The sequence below is a fragment of the Halichoerus grypus genome, chromosome 1, assembly GCF_964656455.1.
Source record: "Halichoerus grypus chromosome 1, mHalGry1.hap1.1, whole genome shotgun sequence".
In the NCBI taxonomy this organism is placed as follows: Eukaryota; Metazoa; Chordata; class Mammalia; order Carnivora; family Phocidae; genus Halichoerus; species Halichoerus grypus.
In genome coordinates, this window is record NC_135712.1 from 83,883,600 (window position 1) to 83,909,436 (window position 25,837).

At 39.3% G+C, this 25,837-nt stretch overlaps 1 protein-coding gene and 1 pseudogene across 1 annotated transcript in view; both read right to left on the bottom strand.

Moving 5' to 3' along the window:
- LOC144381347 (uncharacterized) overlaps window positions 1-25,837 on the bottom strand; it is a 785,460-nt gene that overhangs the window by 580,922 nt on the left and 178,701 nt on the right. The gene's annotated exons all lie outside the window — the stretch shown is intronic.
- On the bottom strand, window positions 9,342-11,919 carry LOC118537663 (TRAF-type zinc finger domain-containing protein 1 pseudogene; annotated as a pseudogene).

Below are 25,837 nucleotides of genomic sequence, written 5' to 3' on the forward strand. Positions count from 1 at the left end.
TCCTTTGCCCCTTCCCCTGGCTTGTGCTTTCTCTCTCTCTCAAGTAAATAAATAAAATCTTTTAAAAAATACATGTGAGCAGGATATATTTTTACTGTGCTGCGTATTTTTTAAACCCAAAGAGTAGTATAAGATTATCAATGTAAAAGGACTTCCAACTGCCTAAAAGCTTGAGAAAATACCATAAATATCACCCATGACAGCAGCTGTCAAAATAAGACTATATTTGAAAGGGCACTCTTGACAGGTGTAATGACCCCCCAAATCTTGGTCACAAGCAGTCTCAGTACACACTCACACATATAGTAGTGATGACATAAGGAAGGTCATTTATACGTAGTTCAATAAAACAGGATATAGTGTAATCTGAGGCATATATACAAAAGAATCTGCATTTGTGTAAATTGTCCTTTGTTTTTTTAGAACCCTGGATCCCTCAACTATTTGAACTATTTGGAGAGATCACAAAGTTATTAAGGAGGAATTAAACAACACTGATTGAAGCCAGTGTGCAGGAAAGCTCTTTCTACTATTGGTGTAAATGTGGATGGGTATAAGTTTTCCGGAGGGTAACTGGCCAGCATTCTTCAAAAGTTTGAAAGCCTTCATAACTCTTTTTTTTTTTAAGATTTTTTATTTATTTATTTGAGAGAGAGAGAATGAGAGAGAGAGCACATGAGAGGGGGGAGGGTCAGAGGGAGAAGCAGACTCCCTGCCGAGCAGGGAGCCCGATGCGGGACTCGATCCAGGGACTCCAGGATCATGACCTGAGCCGAAGGCAGTCGCTTAACCAACTGAGCCACCCAGGCGCCCAGCCTTCATAACTCTTGACCTAGTTATTCCACCTCTAGGAATCTTCCGAGTAGAAACCATCAAAAATGCAGATAAAGATTTTGTTTTCCACAAAGATACTTATACAGTGAGTCAGACAGTAACAGGATAGTGGTTAGGATTACAAATTCTAGAGCCAGACTAGCTGAGTTCCAATTACAACTTGATCAACTTCCAATTACAACCTTATAACTTGGGTAATTAACCTCTCTATGTGTCAGTTTTATTACCTGTAAAATGGGAATCTTTAAAGTGTGTTATAAGAATTAAACGAGTTAACATATATAAAACACTTAAAAAGTGACTAACACAGTAAGTACTGAGTATTAGATATTGTTATTATTACTATAAATGCTCAAAATCTGGAAAATTATCAGCTCAATTGTGATAAATAAATACAATAGAATGCAATATGCCCATTCGAGATCTTGTTTCTTAGTGACATGGAAAAATACTTAGTGAAAAACTCAGTATTCAAAAATCTCTGTATTATGTGACCTCAACTATATCTATATCTATATCTATATCATATTTATGTGCATTATGTGGCAATAGTATTTATTCCTGAATAATGTAATTTCAAGTGATATTTATTTCTTTTTATATTTTTTAATTTTTAAATTTTGAATGAAAAATTTTAATTTTTAAAAAAAATCCTTTTTAAAAAGATTTTATTTATTTATTTGAGAGAGAGAGAGCAGGAGCAGGGGGAGGGAAGGAGCAGAGGGAGAGAGAGAAGCAAACTCCCCACTGAGCAGGGAGCCCAATGTGGGGCTCGATCCCAGGACCCCAGGATCATGACCTGAGCCGAAGGCAGGTGCTTAACTAACTGAGCCAACCAGGCACCTCCCCAAAATTCTTATTTTTATAAAAGTTAGTTTATGAAGAAGTAGAACTAGGGGGAGCCCCAAAGACCATGCAGTGTTTATCTAATAGAGGTAGGCCAGGCTATGGGGAAAGTCAGAATCTAGTTCTTAGTTCTTAGCCCTAAGATCTGGAGATGAGATGTGCTTCAATAACTGGGAACTAAACTTAATCCCTAAAATGCAAAAAAGTAAAATCCAAGCATAATAGATCCACAAAATTCCCACCCGAAGAAGTTGTCAATATCTGGGTTAGCAAAGGTATCTGACAACAGGAAAATCCAGCAAAATGACTCAGGGATGAACCTGGGGAGATATACACAATGCCAACATATATAGGATGTATTTAACACAAACAGCTTTGATTCAGTTAGGGGCAAAAGACAAAGCCAAGGAATCATAAACATAAGAAGTTTGAACAACAGGGCCAGAGTAGTGACCTAATCAATTGCAGTGGCAGCTAAATATAGACTATAGGGTGCAACCAAGGAAAGGACTCTCTATGGAATGTCTAGAAAAGGGAGTAAAGGCCAAGAGGTAGGCAGTTGCTTTCCCTCTTCCTACCCATGGGGAGCTAGAACCTGAAGACAGAAAGGGAGGTGTATGGAAGAGCAGAACCCTGCCCCCAAACCCTGCTGGGCCTTTTGTCAAGCCTGAACTAGGGGGTAGGGGAAGGATGGGGGTGGGGGGGTAAGGACAGGGAAATGGGTGAGCCTAGTAATTGGGCTGTGCTAGTCTTTAGTAACTAACAGTGACTGGAAAGTTACCAAAATCTCCCAAATTATTATTAAGAATCAGGAATGTGACAGAGCAGAGTTGAAGGTGAAGAAAGCAGAACTGAATTACTCAATACATGACTTACATGTGTATTATGCCTTTATTGCAAGAAAAAGTGTCAAAGCTAAGTGCTAGACTTTTGAAGAGACTTCAGTTAGTAAGAAACAACATTCAAGAATATGAAAATGCCATATGATCCAACAATTCCACTTCTGGATATATATCCAAAAGAATTGAAAGTAGGGACTCAAACAGATATTTGTACATGCAGCATTATTCACAATAGCTAAAAGGTAGAAACAACTCAAGTGTCCATAGAGAGATGAATGGATAAACAAAATGTGGTATTTTCAATGGAATATTATTGTATATTCAATGGAATATTATCCAGTCTTAAAAAGGAAATTCTAATACATGCTACAACATGGATGAATATTGAAGATATTATGCTAAGTGAAATAAGCCAGATGCAAAAGGACAAATACTGTATGATTCCACTTGTATGAGGTACTTAGAGTAGTCAAACTCAAATAGACAGAGAGTAGAATGGTGGTTGCCGGAGGCTAGGGGAAAAGGAAAATTTGGAATTATTGCTTAATGGATACAGAGTTTCAGTTTTTCAAGATAAGAAGGAGTTCTGGAGATGGATGGTGGTCATAGTTGTACAACGAAGTGAATGTACTTAGGGCCACTGAACTGTACACTTTAAAAAAATGGTGAATTTTATGTTATGTATATTTTACCACAATTTTTTAAAAGAATACGAAAAAATACAATAAATAAAATAAAAAAGAATATGAAAATATTGCTTCCTGAACGCCAACTCTTTCATCTTATTATCATCCAATGGCAAGGAAAGGACAGAGAGGGAAAGGTAGGGGAAGAGGAAGGGAGACAGTGAGAGAGAGTGAGAGAGAGAGACAGAGAGAGAGAGAGAAGGGCTGCTATGTGCAGTTAGTTGTGCAATCTGTACAGTTCACCCAGAGACCACGGGGGTAAAATGGGGGTGAAATCCAGCCATGATTTATGCTGACCAAGTGGTATGTCCTAGGGCTGGACTTCAATAGCTGGGAGGAAGGGTGCTATTTTGTAACTCATCCACCCAGAAGGAACATCTTTTATTAATCTGCAGAATGGCACTGCATGTGTCAACAGGCCTTGGAAGGGAGCCAGACTGGTATGCAGACAGATTAAGAATGATGATTTAGATTGAGTGGCAGAGTTGGTTATGTGCTCTTTATCAGTGAACTGGCCACCAATTCTCTGGGATAACCTTCTGCCTGGGAGTTTCATCATTGTCTTCTTCACAAGCTCTTCCCTGCCATCAATACAACCAACAGTATCTCACGCACCAAGGCATATGATATGATATGAGTAAAATAATATGTAATATATAATTTGGCTTCTCTAAATGAGACAAGATAAATTGACTCCAGGTCTAAAACACATGCTCTTCACTTTTCAGAACTACAGGGAACCCCGTTCTTATACCACTTGTCTGTGGATGGTATTTAAAATTTACATTTCTAACCCTGACTTTCCACCCAAATTAATGCCATACTTCAGGTAAGCTACAGGACATTTCTAAATATATCCAAAATATCTATTTGCCCCATCCCACCAAAAAACAGCTGCCTTTCCTAACTTCTCTGATTCTGTTCATGTGTGACCCTAAGTGCCCAGACCCACTATAGTGGCAATATATTTGAATCCTCCCTTTTCCTTGTGCCTTACGGTCAATCAATATGGGTCCATTTTTTTCCCTTGATATGTTATATCCAGACCTTCCAGACCTCTCCTGAGGTCATATACGGTCCTGAAAATATAATAGTTTCTCAGTGTTCTTTAATTGATCCTCTTGTCTTCTCTATGGCCTCATTCAGGAAGAGTGGTAATTCCCTTGATTAACTCTATCAACTTGCTCACTCATCTTCCTTAAAACTCTCCCTCTGTGGCTTCTTGGACTCCAACCACTTCCCTGATTCTCTAATCCCTCCAATTCCGTGTTTCTGACTCCACCAACTTCAGTGAGGGACTCTCCTTCATCCCCAAAAATCTCTTTGACTTGATCTTCTTCATACTACACATCCCTGGCCATCTCTCCCTCTTCGGGATCACCTATGATCTATATGCTAATGACTCCCAAATCCACCCTCCAGCACCAGTCCTAAAGCCAGCTCAAGTTCAAGTTCAATATGCTAAAACCTAATCCATTGTCTTCCACAACTCTGCAGGGAATGAGGGAGCAAGTGAGAAGGGGGGACAAGGGGAGAGAGAGAGAGATAGGAATAGAGAGAGAAAGAAATAGAGCCCAAACATGCATTCTTCCCATTCTACATTTTTTTAAAGATTTACTTTAGAGAAAGAAAGAGAGAGAGAGCGTGCGCAAGCAGGTGGAAGGGCAGAGGGAAAGGGAGAGAATCTCAAGCAGACTACCCACTGAGCACAGAGACTGATGTGGGACTCCAACTCACGACCCTGAGATCATGACCTGAGCTGAAATCAATGGCCTGACTCTCAACTGACTGAGCCACCCAGGTGCCCCCCCTTTCTAGATTGGTAAAAAGCAACTCTTAGTTTCTCAAGCAACAAATGGCCATCCTTGTTGGTTTTTCTGTCTCAACCTCTAATTAATCACCAAAACCTTGGAATTACATCTTACAAATTTCTCTATGGTTTCTCCTCTTCTTTTCAATCAAACTCCTATTACTCTAATTAGGATCTGAAGCAGCGATGAGTTAAGCAACTATACTAACCTCCAAACTGAGCTTCCTTCCTAATCCTCAAAATTCATCCTCCCCCTGGCCATTACAATGATGTTTTTAAAGGAAAAATCTACCCATGTCACTGTTCTAATTGAACCTTTCAATGCTATCCAATGCTGTAGAGCCTTACTAACCAAAATGCATCACCTGGGACCTTGTTAGAAATGCAGAAACTGGGACCTTACTCCAAGTCTAATGAATCAGATCTGCATCTTAACAAGATCTTCAGGTGATTCATATATTCATTCAAGTTTGAGAAGCACTGGTCTAAAGAACAAAGTACTATTATTATATCTTCACCCATAGGCTCTTCACAACCTTCACAAACTGGTGCTCATCTATCTTCCCAATTTCAACTTGAGCCCCCTCCCCTCCACACCACTTTTCCTGCCTCAGGACCTCTGTACAAGTCATTCTTTGCCCAGAATACCCTTTCCTACTTTATCTGGCAATATCTGACTCATCTCTTAAGAGTTAGACTAAATGTCACATCTTCTTACCACCTGTCAAGACCAGAAGTTTTATTTCAAGAGAATAAAAAAGAATAAGCAAGGTTAGAACACAGTATCCATACTAGACATAAGTATTTTTCATGAAATTTTTTTTCAATTTTACGTGTATAGATGCATACTGATCATGGTCTACAACGCATTTCTTACTACAAATAAAAAACAAAAAAAATGTCTTCACTAAGTTCAGAGGTTTTGTCAGAAGAGCCTCAGAGTTTTGCCATATGTGCATACCTCTTTATAAAACGGATTGAATTTTATAGTAAATTTTTGCATGTCTGTTTCTCCATCAGACCATGAGTTCCTCCAGGGTGGGAGCTGTAACTTTTCCATTTTTGAAAATCCAAATCCTAATACAATCAATGTTTATTGAATGAATGAATGAATGAATGAATGAATAACAGCATTAATGAATTAAGTTCACTATTGTTCAGGAGAAGATCAATAGTTTCTGGTGTTGAGGCAAGGAGTAACAGAGGGACAAGAGTCACACCTTCGGGAGGTGGTCCAGGGTCCAAGAAAAGGCTGTGGGCTCCAGCTAAACTGACTTCAATTTTGAATCCCTACTTTGTCCCTTATGACTGTGTCACCTTAAACAACTTACCTAACCTCACAGAGTCTCAACTTTCTCCTCTGAAAAAAGGGTATGTTATATATTTAATTTTCCAAGTGGTAAGATAAGTGAGATAACGTTGCATGAAGTACTTAACACATTCTCTAGAACATAGTAAGTGCCCTGTAATTCTGTATTGGTATAAGAATTAAATATAATAATATTTACCACAGATCTGTGACATTGTAGGCATTCATGAACAGTAATTATTGTAGCTAGGCAATTTATTGGGATTTTTAATATGACAGAATAACCTACCAAAAAATAATTAATAAAATAATCTCATAATAATGTCAGTATGGTACAAAACCAGACACAGAGATCAATGGAACAGAATAGAGAGCCCAGAAATGTACCCTCAACTCTATGGTCAACTAATCTTCGATAAAGCAGGAAAGCATGTCCAATGGAAAACAGTCTCTTCAACAAATGGTGTTGGGAAACTTGGACAGCCACATGCAGAAAAATGAAACTGGACCATTTTTTTACACCACACACAAAAATAGACTCAAAATGGTTGAAAGACCTAAATGTGAGACAGGAGTCCATCAAAATCCTAAAGGAGAACACAGGCAGCAACCTCTTCGACCTCAGCCGCAGCAACTTCTTCCTAGAAACACTGCCAAAGGCAAGGGAAGCAAGGGCAAAAATGAACTATTGGGACTTCATCAAGATAAAAAGCTTTTGCACAGCAAAAGAAACAGTCAACAAAACCAAAAGACAACTGACAGAATGGGAGAAGATATTTGCAAATGACATATCAGATAAAGGGCTAGTACCCAAAATCTATAAAGAACTTCTCAAACTCAACACCCAAAGAACAAATGATCCAATCAAGAAGTAGGCAGAAGACATGAACAGACATTTTTCCAAAAAAGACATCCAAATGGCCAACAGACACATGAAAAAGTGCTCAACATCGCTCGGCATCAGGGAAATCCAAATCAAAACCTCAATGAGATACCACCTCACACCAGTCAGAATGGCTAAAATTAACAAGTCAGGAAACCACAGATGTTGGCGGGGATGCAGAGAAAGGGGAACCCTCCTACACTGTTGGTGGGAATGCAAGCTGGTGCAGCCACTCTGGAAAACAGTATGGAGGTTCCTCAAAAAGTTGAAAATAGAGCTACCATACAACCCAGCAATTGCACTACTGGGTATTTACCCCAAAGATACAAATGTAGGGATCCGAAGGGGTACATGCACCCCGATGTGTATAGCAGCAATGTCCACAATAGCCAAACTACGGAAAGAGCCAAGATGTCCACCAACAGATGAATGGATAAAGAAGATGTGGTATACACAATGGAATATTATGCAGCCATCAAAAGAAATGAAATCTTGCCATTTGCAACAACGTGGATGGAACTGGAGGGTATTATGCTGAGTGAAATAAGTCAATCAAAGAAAGACATGTATCATATGATCTCACTGATATGAGGAATTCTTAATCTCAGGAAACAAACTGAGGGTTGCTGGAGTGGTGGGGGGTGGGAGGGATGGGGTGGCTGGGTGATAGACATTGGGGAGGGTATGTGCTATGATGAGCGCAGTGAATTATGTAAGACTGTTGAATCACAGACCTGTACCTCTGAAACAAATAATACATTATATGTTTAAAAAAAAAAAAAAAGAGAAGAAGATAGCAGGAAGGGAAAAATGAAGGGGGGAAATCGGAGGGGGAGACGAACCATGAGAGACTATGGACTCTGAGAAACAAACTGAGGGTTCGAGAGTGGAGGGGAGTGGGGGGATGGGTTAGCCTGGTGATAGGTATTAAAGAGGGCACGTACTGAATGGAGCACTGGGTGTTATACGCAAACAATGAATCATGGAACACTACATCAAAAACTAATGATGTAATGTATGGTGATTAACATAATAAAATTAAAAATGTGAAAAATAAATAATCTTATTTACATAACTATAAATAATTATATGAATATGTGTTTATATAAATTTATATAAATATTTATGCAAAGAATTAATAAAACAATTTCTTATTTTAACTTGGGATTAAAAATGAGACTCCCCATTCCCCACAGGAGAGTATCTTACTTTATTTCCTTTTTCTATAGCACATATCACTTTTAACTATTATATAATCCTTAATTGTATGTTTATTATTTAGCATCTGTTTCCTCAACCAGAATATAGGCTGCATGAAGGCAGAAATACTGTCTGCTTTGGTTACCAAGCTCCTACATTAGTACCTGACAGAGGGAGAGTAAGCACTGAAAAAGTATTTGCTGAATAAATGGATTACCAGCTAAGCCTTTATGTCTTTCAAATATGGATTTGCCTTGGTCTGAGGGGGAGTTAAGAGTCTCTTCTGGTGAAAAAGAAAAGAGACAGATGGGACTGGCCACATCCAAGCTAACCCTAAACAGGCCTTTGTTTTAAAAATCCTAGGCCTGTAAAATTAACAAGTCAGGAAATGACAGATGTTGGCGGGGATGCAGAGAAAGGGGAACCCTCCTACACTGTTGGTGGGAATGCAAGCTGGTGCAGCCACTCTGGAAAACAGTATGGAGGTTCCTCAAAAAGTTGAAAATAGAGCTACACTACGACCCAGCAATTGCACTACTGGGTATTTACCCCAAATATACAAATGTAGTGATCCAAAGGGGTACGTGCACCCCAATGTTTATAGCAGCAATGTCCACAATAGCCAAACTATGGAAAGAGCCAAGATGTCCATCAGCAGATGAATGAATAAAGAAGATGTGGTATATATATACAATGGAATATTACACAGCCATCAAAAAAACCAAAACAAAACAAAACAAAATCTTGCCATTTGCAATGACGTGGATGGAACTAGAGGGTATTATGCTAAGCGAAATAAGTCATTCAGAGAAAAACAAGTATCATATGATCTCACTGATATGAGGAATTCTTTTTTTTTTTTGAACTCCAAGTACAAACTTTATTTCTATTACAAGTATGTTAATAATAATAATAGTAGTTGTAGTAGTAGTAGTAGTAGTAAAATAAAAAGAGGGGATGGGGGCTCTGATACTTGGTTTTCAGGGCAAGCCATGGAGCTTAGGCCTCAGTCCTGATCCAGGCAGAGCCCAGCATGGCTCTGGTGGCAACAGGGAGCCCCCAGCCTTCTCCATCAGAAGACAGTAAAGACAAAGGAGCCATGCTCCCCACCAGAAACAGAAGGCAGTTACACCAAATGCCAAAGAAGCAGATTTAAACAAAGCCTCTAGTGCACTCACCTCTAGCTCAACTCATCTCCAAAGCCTTGTTCCTAACATATATTGCAACTGGCCTGAACACTTTACCAGAGTGCCTCCATACACACAAGAGGCCCAAATTCTGGAGTGGGGAGGGACAGTACACAGGAGAGGGTACCTAAAGTTCCCAAAGTGAGGCCCCAGCAGAGAAGAGAATCACTTCACTGGTGAGTACCAGGTTTCCAGAACCCTCTCTCGTCTCTCCACCAGGACTACACAGCACCAAGAAGCAGTGGCAATAGTATGTCAAAAGATGGAGCCCTGGTGGGCTGAGAGGCCATAACTTGTATTTCTGTGCAGCGAAAAGGCAGTAGCTAAAGATGAAACATTTCTCAACAGCCTCCCTGCTAACCCTCCCCCAAAGCCTCAAACTCCCACAGCACAATCTCAAAAGACACAAAATGGCCATAACCTACAAAAAGTTAAAATCTGTAAAATCTCCCCTGCCCACAGAGCCCGAGAGATGGGGCCTGAACCACGGCAAGTGCTGCTGTGCAGAAAAGATGGAACCACTGCGCAGGTTCTCTGTGACACCATTACTCCTCCTCCTCTTCCTCCTCTGCATCCCCAGCTCCCTGTTACTTGGGGGGTTTTGCCTTTGCAATTCTGTTTCTGTAGTTGGCGGCTGTGGAGGTGACCCGCGAGTTCCTGCCAGCTTCACTCCTACCACTTACTCCGTACCTCCGTGAAGGCCCATGGGGGAAGGTGGGTACAAGGTTTTCTGGGTAGAGATTTCACACTGGGTGAATCACTGGAACATGTCCAGTGGCCATGGCTGTGTTATGGCTGTTTCGATTGCGTGCCCGGCCATCCTGGCTGTCTAAGTTTTGTTGACAGTCGATTACAAGTTGCTGTCATATTGTTAATGGGTCTCCTGGGCGGGGGGGGAAGAGGGTAGGTGGGCCCTTTAGCCGTTGCCTGCTTGATATCATCCATATAACCAGAAGACAAGTCTCCCTGGTGTCTGACACGCCTCTTGGGCAGCTCTGGTGAGGTCTCTGGAGGCTGGAAATCCTGTCTAGGAATCCCCTCTGTCACATGGTTGTTTGCTGTGGCTGGGCATTGGTCACACTGGTCCTGGTGATGGAACAGCACCTCCTCCTCCAGCTGTACCCCACAGAATTCACATGGGATGATGATGCCATCCTCCATGGGGGGTGAATTGCTCAGGCCCATCAAAGAGTCTAACTGGTTACTCGCAGCCTGCTGCAAAAACTTTTGGAAGATACATCAGGGTCCTCCACCCCTTTGGGGGAAGTACTGCCCATACTGAGTGAAGGTAAGGCACAGGAAGGACTAGAGCTTGTCTGATGGTCTATCAGCAGTTCCTCTGGGTAGAGCTCCTCACAAAATTCACAAGGCAACATGGTCCGGTCAGCTGTACCCTTCATGTCATTCAGAGCATTGGAACCTTCAAGGGACTGGTCTGTACCACATACAGCCCTCCAGAAGTCCTGCTCTGCCACACTGCGGGCCTGCCCTTCATTTTGCAGACTTAGGGCCAACATGAAGTCCAAATTTGCACTGTCTTCACCACCCTCTTTTGGGGGCTATCGGGTTCTATTCCTTTCCTGCCTTTCTTGTTCTTCCAATAGATTACTCTGAATTGGAAACTGGGCTGTCATGTTCCTTTGGTTGGTAGTTCTACTATGGAAAGGATCTGATTCAAAGGCTCTCAGGGGTTTTCGGGGTAGCCTCATAGGTGGGTCCAGAGCCTCAATTTGCCTGAGGAGCTGGGATGCAATCCAGATGCCATCTTGACCCCAGGACTCATCATATGCATTAGGAGGCATGGCAACCTCATCTCTCTTTTCCTCTCCATCTCTTCCACAAACTTCAGGATGAGTCTTCAGATCTTTCATCAGGACACTGCGCCCACAATTGCCACATAACTCCGTCCGGGCACCACAGTAATCTTCATGGTCCTTCAGTTTGAGAACAGAAAGTTCCAAATCACAGTGCTGGCAAAGGGTGAGCCGTAGAGGACACTCAGTCTCCTCATGCTTCTTTAACTGCCTCTTCTCCAACTTCTTATTACATTTGCAGGTCACCTGACAATGTTCTGTAGCCATGTGACTCTCCATGTCAGATTTGGGAAATGGTTCCTTGCAGATAGGACACATACCAATGTTCCTTTGACAGTGGATCTCATGGATGGTAAAATTAAACAGAGGAATTTCTTTTTTGCAACTGTCACACAGTTGAGTGTCCTGGTCATCTAGAAATTCAGCCATCTTTAGTTCTGCCTGAAAACCAGGACGACAGCAAGGACCTGCAGCTGACCCGCTAGCTGCAGACACAGAGCCTCCTCAGTCAGCCCCTACACTGAACACCCTGATATGAGGAATTCTTAATCTCAGGAAATAAACTGAGGGTTGCTGGAGTGGTGGCGGGTGGAAGGGATGGGGTAGCTGGGTGATAGACATTGGGGAGGTTATGTGCTATGGTGAGTGCTGTGAATTGTGTAAGTCTGATGAATCACAGACCTGTACCTCTGAAACAAATAATACATTATATGTTTAAAAAAAAAAAGAAGAAGATAGTAGGAAGGGAAAAATGAACGGGGGGAAATCGGAGGGGGAGACGAACCATGACAGACTATGGATTCTGAGAAACAAACTGAGGGTTTTAGAGGGGAGGGGGGTGGGGGATGGGTTAGCCCGGTGATGGGTATTAAGGAGGGTACATACTGCATGGAGCACTGGGTGTTATACACAAACAATGAATCATGGAACACTACATCAAAAACTAATGATGTAATGAATGGTGACTAACATAACATAATAAAATAAAATTTAAAAATAAAAAATAAAAATCCTAGGCCTATAGATATCATGCTAGAGTGTTTCAGAAGGGAAAACACAAAGGCTGTGGAATTCCATGGTTGAGGAGGAAAAGTGGCCTCATTCGCATAAGGTCCGATTCCCTAAATTGAGAGTAGAGATGGAGTTCTAAGTTCTAAGAATGGCAGTCATGAACCTAATGCACCTGAGGTGGTAGGACTTCAGAAGCTAATAGCCCCAGAATTTACTAAAGGCAATGCTGTCTCTCCAGCAGAGGACATCCAAAAATGAACAACTGTTTCCCCTGAGGCTTGTTAGCATGAGGAAAAAAGGCTTTCCTTTCAGAAAAGGAAAATTTTGCTTCACATTTAATTTAATGCCACACAGAGAAGATAGACAAAATGAAATGTCTTAAGAAAAGAGGTGCAGGGGAGCTTGGGTGGCTCAGTCGGTTAAGCATCTGCCTTCGGCTCAGGTAATGATCTCAGGGTTCTGGGATCAAGCCCTGAGTTGGGCTATTTGCTCAGCAGGGAATCTGCTTCTCCCTCTCCCTCTACCTGCCCCTCCCCCTGCTTGTGCACACTCTTTCTCTCTTTCTCTCAAATAAATAAATAAAATCTTAAAAAAAAAAGAAAAAAGAAAAAGAAAAGAGGCCCAAACTATTTAAACCAGGAACCAGTAAAGGAAGTAGAGATATTTAACTTGGCCTAGAGGAATTCCCAGAGGACTCTACAAACACAGAGATGTAGCTACACAGACATAGACATAGACTGTGAGGCAGGCATGGAGACAAATGTGGAGCTAGATGCTGATCTAGATGTGGGTGTAGATGCAGATGCATACATTCTCTCATGGAGAAGGGCAATAGATTTGGCCTATGTCCCTCCTTAGGTCAAACTGAAATTAATGAATAAAAACTACAGAGAAAATTTTATCAACATTAAAAAAAGTTTCTAATATTAACATGGTCCAGAAATGGAATGAGGTCATTTAGAGGTTGATCTCTAATACTTAAAGTGTTCAGATAGAAACTGAACTACTGTTTAGGTTGAAGGTTATAAAGAGAACATGAGCATTATTTCAGTTTATCTAGATGTCTGTCAAGAAATGTAAAGGGCCGGGGCGCCTGGGTGGCTCAGCTGGTTAAGCGACTGCCTTCAGCTCAAGTCATGATCCTGGAGTCCCAGGATCGAGTCCCGCATCTGGCGCCCTGCTCAGCAGGGAGTCTGCTTCTCCCTCTGACCCTCCCCCATCTCATGCTCTCTCTCTCTATCTCATTCTCTCTCTCAAATAAATAAAATCTTTAAAAAAAAAAAAAAAGAAATGTAAAGGGCCTACATGCAAGAAAAGTTAGCCTGCCACAGTTTCATGGATGGATATTAAATAAGAAATGCCTTTTTAAGCTCTTTTATCTCTGTGGTAAGGGTCTCACTGATGTCTTCTATTCTTTTCTCAAACCCAGTGAGTATCCTTATGATTGTTGCTTTAAATTCTCCATCAGTCATGTTACTTCCATCTGTTTCGCTTAGATCTCTGGCTGTATGGAAGTGCTGAATCACTGGATTGTACACCTGAAACTAATGTTACACTGTATGTTAACTAACTGGAATGTAAATAAAAACTTTAAAAAAAAAGGGGTGCCTGGGTGGCTCAGTCAGTTAAGTTTTGTCTTCGGCTCAGTCATGATCCCAGGATCCTGGGATTGAGCCCCACATTGGGCTCTGAGCTCAGCAGGGAGTTTGCTTCTCCCTCTGCCTGCTGCTCCCCCTGCTTGTGCTCTCTCTGTCAGATAAATAAATAAAATCTTTAAAAAAAAAAAAAAGCTTAAAAAATGCCAATTAAGATGAAGATTCCTTAAAAAACTTAAAAATAGAAATACCATATGACCCAGTAATTCCACTACTGAGTATTTACCCAAGGAAAACAAAAACACTAATTTGAAAATATATATGCACCCTTATGTTTACTGCAGTATTATTTACAATAGCCAAGATATATAAGCAGCTTAAGTGTCCCATCGATAGATGGATAAAGATGTGGAATGGAATACTACTCAGCTGTAAAAAGGAATGAGATCTCACCATCTGCAACAATATGGATGGACCTAGAGAGCAGTATGCTAAGTGAAATAAGTCACACAGAGAAAGAAAAATACCATATTATTTCACTTATATGTGTAATCTAAAAAGCAAAACAAGGGGCACCTGGGTTATCAATCCAGGGTGGATGGAGCCCCACATTGGGCTCCCTGCTTGGCGGGAAGCCTGCTTCTCCCTCTCCCGCTCCCCCTGCTTGTGTTCCCTCTCTCGCTGTCTCTCTCTGTCAAATAAATAAATAAAACTTTTAAAAATAAAATAAAATAAAAAGTAAAACAAATGAACAAACAAACCAACAAACCAAAACAGAAGCAAGACTCATAAATACAGAGAACAAACTGGTGGCTGCCTAAGGGGAGGAGAGATGGAGTTGGGTGAAATAGGTGAACGGGATTAAGAAGTACAAACTTATAAAATAAATAAGTCATAAGGATGAAAAATATAGCATTGGGAATATAGTCAGTAAGACTGTAATAACATGTATGGTGACAGATGGTTAACTACACTTATGTATACTTGGTGATGTAGAATTGTCAAATCATTATGCTGTACACCTGAAACTAATGTAACACCTTATGTGAACTATACTTCAATCAAAAATTTTTTAAATAAAAAAGAAATGCCCACTAATGGTAATAATACAGAAAAATAAGCAAGCTCACAGATGCTCTGAAGTTCTGCTCAACTTCAGTTCTTAAGCAAACCTCTTTAATGTTGTATACCTTGAACACATTTAAATATTGACTAAGATGTTAGAAAAATATAAAGCTCCATTACTGGTACTCCATTAATAACAAACTGGAGTAATTTCACTATTTGTATTATATATTTTAAAAAGGAGCCTGTCCTTTTATACACATATATATATATACACACACACACATACTGAATGAATGAATGAGTGAATGAATATAACAAAACTGTAGTCATTCCTCAATTTCAAAAGTGGTTAAAAATTTTGTATATATATATATGAAAATCTTGTCTGAACACCTATACTGCAAAACAAAACTGAGAAATTAAAATATTATTTAAAGTAATTCAACCAAGTTATTGCTTTTGGCAGACAATATAGCTCATAAAAATGAGTCACACCTCAAACTGAAAGCCTTTTATTAATTCCTCCTGGTCAAGTATAAATAGAAAAACACATGTCCTACCTAGGGCTTGCCACTTACAATAGGAAAACCAGGTTAAAGAGATGGCAAGCCAGAAGATGGAAAGTGACCCTGCTCTGATACACAGGTGAGGCGGCACAGTCCTCACACTAACACTGACAATGATCTCGATGACGGTAATGGTGATGATGACAATGATGGTAAGAGCAGCATTTGTCAAGCATTTGCTATGTGCCAGACACTGTTCTAAGTGCTTGCCATGTACTAACTCCTTTAATCCTTGTAACAACCTTACTGCTACCCCACTTTACAGATGAGAAATTCCAAGGCTTAAACAATTAGAGTAAGCATTTGAATTTACAAATGTCACACAATTAAGAAAAGTAAAAGCTGAGATTTAATCCTAGGTACTGTGATCCTAGATGCTGACATTTATTTCTATTAAAGAAAAACCAAAATATTCTGTTTGAATATACCACTAGACCAAACACTCATAGTCACATAACCAAAACTTAAAACTGTCCTGACTTACCTGAAATGCTGACTCTGACCTGAAACAAAACTTAAGCCTTCTTTATGTCCTTACAGCACGACCTTACAGCTTCCTAGATAATCAGCTATAAGCATATGCATTATGCAATGAAAAGGAGTGAGTTTCTAGTAACCAATCACAAGAGAAAACAATGTACTTACTCCTTCCTGCTTCATCAACTGAACAGTAAGTACTGAAAGCTCTGCTCTAACCACTTTCTGTTTGAAATCTCCCTGTTCGCAGTTAGCTTCTCACTCTATAAAATATTCATATCAAGTAAAGCTCTCTGAATTTTCTTTTGACATTTCTAACTATATAAAAATATTTTAAGACATTCCAAGAAGAAAGTGTACCTTATATGGTAATAAGCATAAAGTGATGAAACAGGACCTGTCAGGACTTTGCAACAATGGGGGATGCTCACTTTTCTTATTGGCGAAATCTATATTGGTTTGGACCCAATAACAGGGTTATTTTTTTTTTTTTTACCAAAAGGACAAAAACAGCACTCTTCGGATTGTCTCAGAAAGACAGACAACACAAAAATAAACCAAAATAAAACATCAGGTGTCCAGAACAAAGAGTACTTGGATAAGAGAGAGGGAAAGAAGGAAAGAGAGAAGGTGAGAAAGAAGGAAAGACAGGCACTACCATGTGAGTCAACAAATAGAGCAGGCAGCCAACATTTTGCAAAACATTTTTAGAGAAAATGAAAGCCACTTTGGTAATACTACTGATAAAATTTTGAATTCAAAGGAATTTGAGATAAATAGGAAATAGTATTCTATGTGGCTGCTGTCATAAATTACCACAAACTTGGTGGCTTAACAATAGCAATTTCTTCCCTACAATTCTGGAGGTCAGAAGTCTGAAATCAGTATCACTGGACCAAAAACAAGGCACTGGCATGGCTGCATTCCCTCCAGAGATTCTGGTGAAGAATCCACTCCTTACTTCTTCCAGCTTCTTGTGGCTGCCAGCATTTCTTGACTTGTGACTACATCACTCTGATCTTCTAAGGCCAGTGTTGTGAATCTTGCTCTGCTCTGTCTTCACATTGCCTTCCTTCTCTGTGTGTATAAAACTTCCTCTAGCTCCCTCTTATAAAGATACCTATGATGGCATATAGGCCCCACATGGATAAACCTGGATAATCTATCTTGATTCTTAATCACATCTGCAAAGGCCTTTTTTCCAGATAAGGTAATATTTAACAGGTTCCAGAGATTAGAACCTGCTATCTTTGGGAGCCATATTTCAGCCTACTACGAGGATGAAGTGCTCTAATGAAAGGAAATAGCTGGCCCCAGCATAGACTATTGAGACATAAAAACACTGTAGAACTCATAGACCAGTGGAAGTTAGTGCAAGAAAAGGAATCCCTCCAGAACTAGAAGACTAATCATACTTCATTAAGTGTTTTTCCTAGTGCTTTAAATTATGCCAGAAATTAAAGCCAGCATAATTACTGTAGTGTAATGCATAAAAGTTTTGCTTAAATTAATTCTATTATGAATTGTATCTAATTTTATTCCATAACCTGAGTTCAGTCAATCTTGAAAAAATCTTTGCTGTCTTTATGGAATTCTAGGTTGATGTGCCAATCCCAATACACTTATGCAGGAGAAGAAAGAGAGGGCTTCTCTTTTCTACTCTAGTATATTAGAATCCCAGGGAAGTGCTCTGATGGGCCCACATAAGCGAGAAGGACAGCTTGCTTTAGTTGGAGTGGGGAGGAAGAATCTTCGAAGCAAAAGGGAGGCCTCTACCAAAAGAAGAGAGGAAGGTGTGCTGTGCAGGTAAAAACCACAGAAGTTGACTGCACTCTATGCCAGACGACACACACCTATTATAATACAATCATCCCACATGCACCTATACATACACACAGAAAAGAAAAGCACTCATTCCTCCCACAAGGGCAACAATCCAAAGCTGTGTCCTGTTTCTGCATCTAGCCAAAAGTTCAAGATCTGAAGGTGATATAGACTTTTCTTCTTTGGATCCAGGCATGTCTCTTCCTGACCTTGCACCCTTTGGCTCAGTGTCTAGCCCAGTGGTTAAAAGAGGACTAATCAGACTGTCTGGGCTCAAATCATGGCTCTACCTCTTAACAGTGTGTGGTTTGGGACAAGTAACCCAACTTTTCTGTCTCAACCTACTAATCTATAAAATGGTGATGCTGATAGTATCTACTTCATAGAGTTGTTTTATGCATTTAATGAGAGAAAATGCATGAAACACAAAATGTAAGCATTCAATAAGTGTTAGGTGCTGTGGTTTTTATCATTTTAGATGCTAGAGATAGAACGTTAAACAAAATAGCAAAGCTCCCGGCAGCCTCCTGGAACTCTAGCAGGGGAAATAGAAAAATTAGACAAACAAACAAACAAAAAAAACACAAATAAATAAGACCCCCTTAACAATTTCTGACTTTGGCTATTCAAACTTCAAATGAAGCCATTAATCTCTTTTTGCACTCATCCCGCTATTGTTGAACACTTAAAAATGAAGTGGAGCTCTTTGTAGTGATGTAAAAGTTGTGTGAGATAAATTAAGTAAAAAGATGAGGCAGAACAGCATACACTGTATAAGCCCTGAATATATTAAATACACACATACATTACACATACACATACACATACACATCTTGCCATTTGCAACAACATGGATGGATCTAGAGGATATAATGTTAAGTGAAATAAGTCAGTCAAAGAAAGACAAATACCATGTGATTTCAGTCATGTGGAATTTAAGAAACAAAACAAATGAACAAAGAAAAAAAGAGACAAACCAAAAAACAGACTCTTAACTATAGAGAACAAACTGATGGTTACCAGAGGGGGGTGGGGGGGGGGATGGGTGAAATAGGTGAAGGGAATTAAGAGTACATTTATCATGATGAGCACTGCATAATGTATAGAAATGCTGAATCACTATTATACACCTGAAACTAATATAATCCTGTATGTTTACTGGAATTAGAATTTTTTTTAAAAACTGTTCATACAAGCCAACAATTGGCTCTTTGGCATTCACCCAAATGAGCTAAAAACTTAGGTCTACACAAAAACCTGCACACAAATGTTTATAGCAGCTTTATTCATAATTACCCAAACTAGAAGGCAACAGAGATGTAATTTAGCAGGTGAGCAAATAAACAGTGGCACATCCAGACAATGGAAAATTACTCATTGCTAAAAAAAATCAGCTATCAAGCCATGAAAAGATACGGAGAAACCTTAAATGTATATTATGTAGGGAAAAAATGCAATCTGAAAAGGCTACATTGTGTGTGATTCCAATTATATGGCATTCTGGAAAAGGCAAACTATGGAGACAGTAAAAGGATTAATGTTTGCCAGGGTAAAAAAATATCTCATTTTGGTTACAGTTTGCATTTCCCTAATGGCTAATAATGTTGAGTATCTTTTTCATGTTTATTAGACATTTGTGTATCTTCTTTAATGAGTTATTCTACTCTTTTGTTTTAATTGAGTTGCTGTATTTTATTACTGAGTTTTAAGATTTCTTATATATTCTGGGTACAAATGCTTTATAAGATACGTGATTTGAAAATATTTCTCCAATTTGTGGTTTGTCTTTATTTTCTTACTGCCTTCTGAAGTGCAAAAGTTTTTAATGTTTGTAAAGTCTAATTTTTTAAAAATATTTTATTTATTTATTTGACAGAGAGAGAGACAGCAAGAGAGGGAACACAAGCAGGGGGAGTGGGAGAGGGAGAAGCAGGCCTCCCGCCGAGCAGGGAGCCCCATGCGGGGCTTGATCCCAGGACCCTGGGATCATGACCTGAGCTGAAGGCAGATGCTTAACGACTGAACCACCCAGGCGCCCCTGTAAAGTCTAATTTATCAGTTTATTGTTTTATTGGTCATTTTGGTATTGTACCTATGCTATTTGCTTGACAGAAGGTCACAAATATTTTCTCCTAAAAGATTTATAATTTTGGCTTTTACATTTAGGACTAAGTCCTTTTAAAATTAATTTTTGTGTATATGGATATCCAATGGTCTTACCAATCTTTGTTAAAAAGACAGTCTTGGGGCGCCTGGGTGGCTCAGTCGTTAAGTGCCTGCCTTCGGCTCAGGTCATGATCCCAGGGCCCTGGGATCAAGCCCCGCGTCGGGCTCCCTGCTCCGCAGGAAGCCTGCTTCTCCCTCCCACTCCCCCCTGCTTGTGTTCCCTCTCTTGCTATGTCTCTATCTGTCAAATAAATAAATAAAATCTTTAAAAAAATAAAAAATAAAAAAAATAAAAAATAAAAAATAAAAAGACAGTCTTCTCCCCCATTGAGTTGGCTTGGTACCTTTATCCAAAATCAATTGACCATAAATATAAGGGTTTGTTTTTTGACTCTCAATTCTGTCCTGTTGATCTATATGTCTATACTTATGCCAGTGCCACACTGTCTTGATTATTGTACCCTTATAACAAATTTTGAAAGCAAGAGGTGTAAGTCCTACATTTACTTTGTTCTTTAGTTTCAAAATTGTTGTGGCTATTTTACATCCTTTGCATTTCCACATAAATTTTAAGATCAGCATGTCAAATTTCTGCAAAAAAAAAATGCCTCTTGAGATTTTGATACAGGTCATTTTGAATCTACAGATTAATTTAAGGCAATACAATAAGGAAATACAATAGTTCCTTGTATATTGGTCTTGTGTTCCAAAACACTGAACATTTATTAGTTCTAGTGCTTTTGAGTGTGTGAATTCCTTAAGATTTCATGTCTTTTGCAAATACAGAAAATTTATTTCTTATTTCTTCCTTTTAGTTTGGCTTTTATTATTCCTTTCTTCCCTTTCTCCTCTCTTCTCACTCTCTCCCTCCCTCCATCTCGCCACTGTTTCTTCTCTTTCTTCCTCTCCCTTTTCTTTTCTCCCTCCCTTCCTTCCATTCTTCCTTCCTTTCCTTCACTACCTCCCTGCCTCCCTATCTCCATTCTTTCCTCCTTTTCTTTTTTTTTCTTTCCTTCCCTTTCATTCTTTCTTCCTTCCCTCTTCCTCCTTGCTTCCTTCCTCCCTCCCTCCCTTCCTTTTTCTTTCTTCTTTCTTTCTGTCTTTCTTTCTTTCTTTTTTCTTTCTTTCTTTTTTTTTCTCTCTCTCTCTCTTTCTATTGCTCGGGCTAAAACGTCCAATACAATGTTGAATAAGGCATCCTTGCCTTATTCCCAAAGTTATGGAAGAAAGCACTCCATCTTTTACCATCAAGTATGATTTTGGCTGTGAGGTTTCTTTATACAGATGCAGTTTATCAGGTTGAGGACCTGTCCTTTTATTCCTAGTTTAAGGGTTTTAATTATAAAGAAGTCTTTGATTTGTCAAATGCCCTGTTTTATAACTATCGAGATGAACATGTGCTTCTTTTCCTTTATTCTATTAAGATGGTGTGTTACATTTATTCATTTTCACATGTTAAGCAAATCTTGCATTTTTAGGATAAATTCCACTTGATCATGGGTATAATCTTTTTTATAGGTCTCTGGATAAGGTTTGCAAGTATTTTATTGGGGATTGTTTAATCTATATTTATAAAGGATATCAGTTTATGGTTTCCTTGTAACATCTTTGGATTTGGAATCAGAGTAATATTGACTTCGTAGAATGAGCTGGGAAATGGTTCCTCTTTCTCTGTTTTCTGGAAGAGTTTCTCAAAAATTCATTTAATTTCTTCCTTAAATATTTAACAGAATATACCAATGAAGATATGTAGGTCTGGGCTTTCCTCTGCGGATAGATTTCAAATTACTAATTTAATTTCTATATTTGTTATAGGCCTATTTACACTTTCTTTTCTAGTCAGTTTTATTTTTTTATAATTTTTTTATTGTGTTATGTTAGTCACCATACAGTACATCATTAGTTTTTGATTCAGTGTTCCATGATTCATTGTTTGTGTATAACACCCAGCACTCCATGCAATAGGTGCCCTCCTTAATACCCATCACTGGGCTCACCCATCCCCCTACCCCCTTCCCCTCTAAAACCCTCAGTTTGTTTTCCAGACTCCATAGTCTCTCATGGTTCATCTCGCCCTCTGACTTCCCCCCCTTCCTCTTTCCCTTCCTTCTCCTAATGTCCTCCATGTTATTGCTTATGTTCCACAAATAAGTGAAACCATATGATAATTGTCTTTCTCTGTTTGACTAATTTCACTTAGCATAATCTCCTCCGGTTCCATCCATGTTGATGTAAATGGTGGGTATTCATCCTTTCTGATGGCTAAGCAATATTCCATTGTATATATGGACCACATCTTTATCCATTTGTCTGTTGAAGGGCATCTTGGCTCCTTCCACAGTTTGGTTATTGTGGACATTGCTGCCATGAACATTGAGGTGCATGTGGCCCTTCTTTTCACTACATCTGTATCTTTGGGGGTAAATACCCAGCAGTGCAATTGCTGGGTCATAGGGTAGCTCTATTTTAGCTTTTTGAGGAACCTTCACACTGTTTTCCAAAGTGGCTGTACCAACTTGCATTCCTACCAACAGTGTAAGAGGGTTCCCCTTTCTCCACAACCTCTCCAACATTTGTTGTTTCTTGCCTTGTCCATTTTTGCCATTCTAACTGCTGTAAGGTATTTCAATGTGGTTTTGATTTGAATTTCCCTGATGGCTAATCGTGTTGAATATTTTTTCATTTATCTGTTAGCCATTTGTTATGTCTTCTTTGGAGAAGTGTCTGTTCATGTCTTCTGCCCAATTTTGACTTATTTGTTTTTTGGGTATCGAGTTTGAGAAGTTCTTTATAGATCTTGGATACCAGCCCTTTATCTGTAGTGTCATTTGCAAATATTTTCTCCCATTCCATGGGTTTCCTCTTTGTTTTGTTGACTGTTTCCTTTGCTGTGCAGAAGCTTTTTATCTTGATGAAGTCCCAAAATTTCATTTTCAATTTTGTTTCCCTTGCCTTTGGAGACGTGTCTTGAAGTTGCTGTGGCCAATGTCGAAGAGGTTACTGCCTATGTTCTCTGCTACGATTTTGATGGATTCCTGTCTCACATTGAGGTCTTTCATCCATTTTGAGTTTATCTTTGTGTATGATGTAAGAGAATGGCCGAGTTTCATTCTTCTGTATGTAGCTGTCTAATTTTCCCAGCACCATTTATTAAAGAGACTGTCTTTTTTTCCATTGGATGTATTTTTAAAGATTTTATTTATTTATTTATTTGACAGAGAGATAGAGAGCACAAGTAGGTAGAGAGGCAGGCAGAGGGAGAGGGAGAAGCAGGCTCTCCACTTAGCAGGGAGCCTGATGCGGGACTCAATCCCAGGATCCTGGGATCATGACCTGAGCCGAAGGCAGCCGCTTAACCGAATGAGCCACCCAGGTGCCCCTCCATTGGATATTTTTATCTGCTTTGTCAAAGATTAGTTGACCATGGAGTTGAGGGTCCATATCTTGGGCTGTCTATTCTGTTCCATTGATATATGTGTCTGTTTTTGTGCCAGTACCATGCTGTCTTGGTGATCACTGCTTTGTAATATAGCTTGAAATCAGGCAACGTGATGCCCCCAGCTTTGTTTTTCTTTTTCAACATTTCCTTGGCGATTTGGGGACTTTTCTGGTTCCATACAAATTTTAGGATGCTTTTTTCCAGCACTTTGAAAAACGCCATTGGTATTTTGATCAGGATGGCGTTGAAAGTATAGATTGCTCTGGGCAGCACAGACATTTTAGCAATGTTTATTCTTCCAATCTATGAGCATGGAATGTTTTTACATCTTTTTGTGTCTTCTTCAAGTTCTTTCATGAGTGTTTTGTAGTTTCTAGAGTATAGATCCTTTACGTCTTTGGTTAGGTTTATTCCAAGGTACCTTACGGGTTTTGGTGCTATTGTAAATGAAATCGATTCCCTAATTTCTCTTTCTACAGTTACATTGTTAGTGTATAGGAAAGCAACTGATTTCTGTGCATGGATTTTGTAACCTGCCACATTACTGAATTGCTGTATGAGTTCTAGTAATTTGGGGATGGAGTGTTTTGGGTTTTCCACATAAAGCATCATGTCATCTGTGAAGAGAGAGAGTTTGGCTTCTGCCAATTTGAATACCTTTTATTTCTTTTTGCTGTCTCATTGCTGTTGTTAGGACTTCCAGTACCATGTTGAACAATAGTGGCAAGAGCGGGCATCCTTGTCTTGTTCCTGATCAAAGCTGGCAGCATCATGTTGCCTGATTTCAAGCTATATTACAAAGCTGTGATCACCAAGACTCTCAGCTTTTCCACATTGATAATGATATTCGTTGTGGGTTTTTCATAGATGGTTTTTATGAAATTGAGGAATGTTCCCTTTATCCCTATACTGAAGAGTTTTAATTAGGAAAAGATGCTGTACTTTGTCAAATGCTTTTTCTGCATCATGGAGAGGACCATGTAGTTCTTGTCTCTTCTCTTTTTAATGTGTTCTATCACACTGATTGATTTGCAAATGTTGAACCACCTTTGCATCCCAGGGATAAATCCCACCTGGTCGTGATGGATAATCCTTTTAATATACTGTTGGATCCTATTAGCTAGGATCTTCTTATTTTGGCATCCATATGCATCAGGGATATTGGTCTGTAATTCTCCTTTTTGATGGGGTCTTTGTCTGGTTTGGGGATCAAGGTAATGCTGGCCTCATAGAATGAGTTTGGAAGTTTTCCTTCTGTTTCTATTTTTTGAAACAGCTTCAGGAGAACAGGTGTTATTTCTTCTTTGAATGTTTGGTAGAATTCCCCAGGGAATCCATCAGGCCCTGGACTCTTGTTTTTTGGGAGGTTTTTGATCACTGCTTCAATCTCGCTACTGGTTATTGGTCTATTCAGGTTGTCAATTTCTTCCTGTTTCAGTCTTGGTAGTTTATAGGTTTTCAAGAAGGCATCCATTTCTTCCAGGTTGCTTAATTTATTGGCATATAGTTGCTGATAATAATTTCTAATAATTGTTTCTATTTCTTTGGTGTTAGTTGTGATCTCTCCCCTTTCATTTATAATTTTATTAATTTGGGTCCTTTCTCTTTTCTTTTGGATAAGTCTGACCAATGGTTTATCAATCTTATTAATTCTTTTAAAGAACCAGCTTCTAGTTTCATTGATCTGCTCTACTGTATTTCTGGTTTCTAATTCATTGATCTCTGCTCTAATCTTATTTATTTCTCTTCTAATGTGTGTTTTAGGCTTTGCTGTTCTTTCTCCAGTTCTTTAAGGTGTAAAGTTAATTTGTATATTCGGGATTTTTCTATTTTTTTGAGTGAGGCTTGGATGGCTATGTACTTTCCACTTAGGAACGCCTTTGCAGTATCCTATAGGTTTTGGACCGATGTGTTTTCCTTCTCATTGGTTTCCATGAATTGTTTAAGTTCTTCTTTGATTTCCTGGTTGACCCAAACATTCTTAAGCAGGATGGTCTTTAGCTTCCAAGTGTTTGAATTTCTGCCAAATTTTTTCTTGTGATTGAGTTCCAGTTTCAAAGCATTATGGTCTGAGAATATGCAGGAATAATCTCAATCTTTTGGTGTTAGTTGAGACCTGATTTGTGACCCAGTATGTGGTCTATTATGGAGAATGTTCCATGTGCATTCAAGAAGAATGAGTATTCTGTTGTTTCAGGGTGGAATGTTCTGTATATACCTATGAGGTCCATCTGGTCCAGTGTATCATTCAAAGCTCTTGTTTGTTGATTTTCTGCTTAG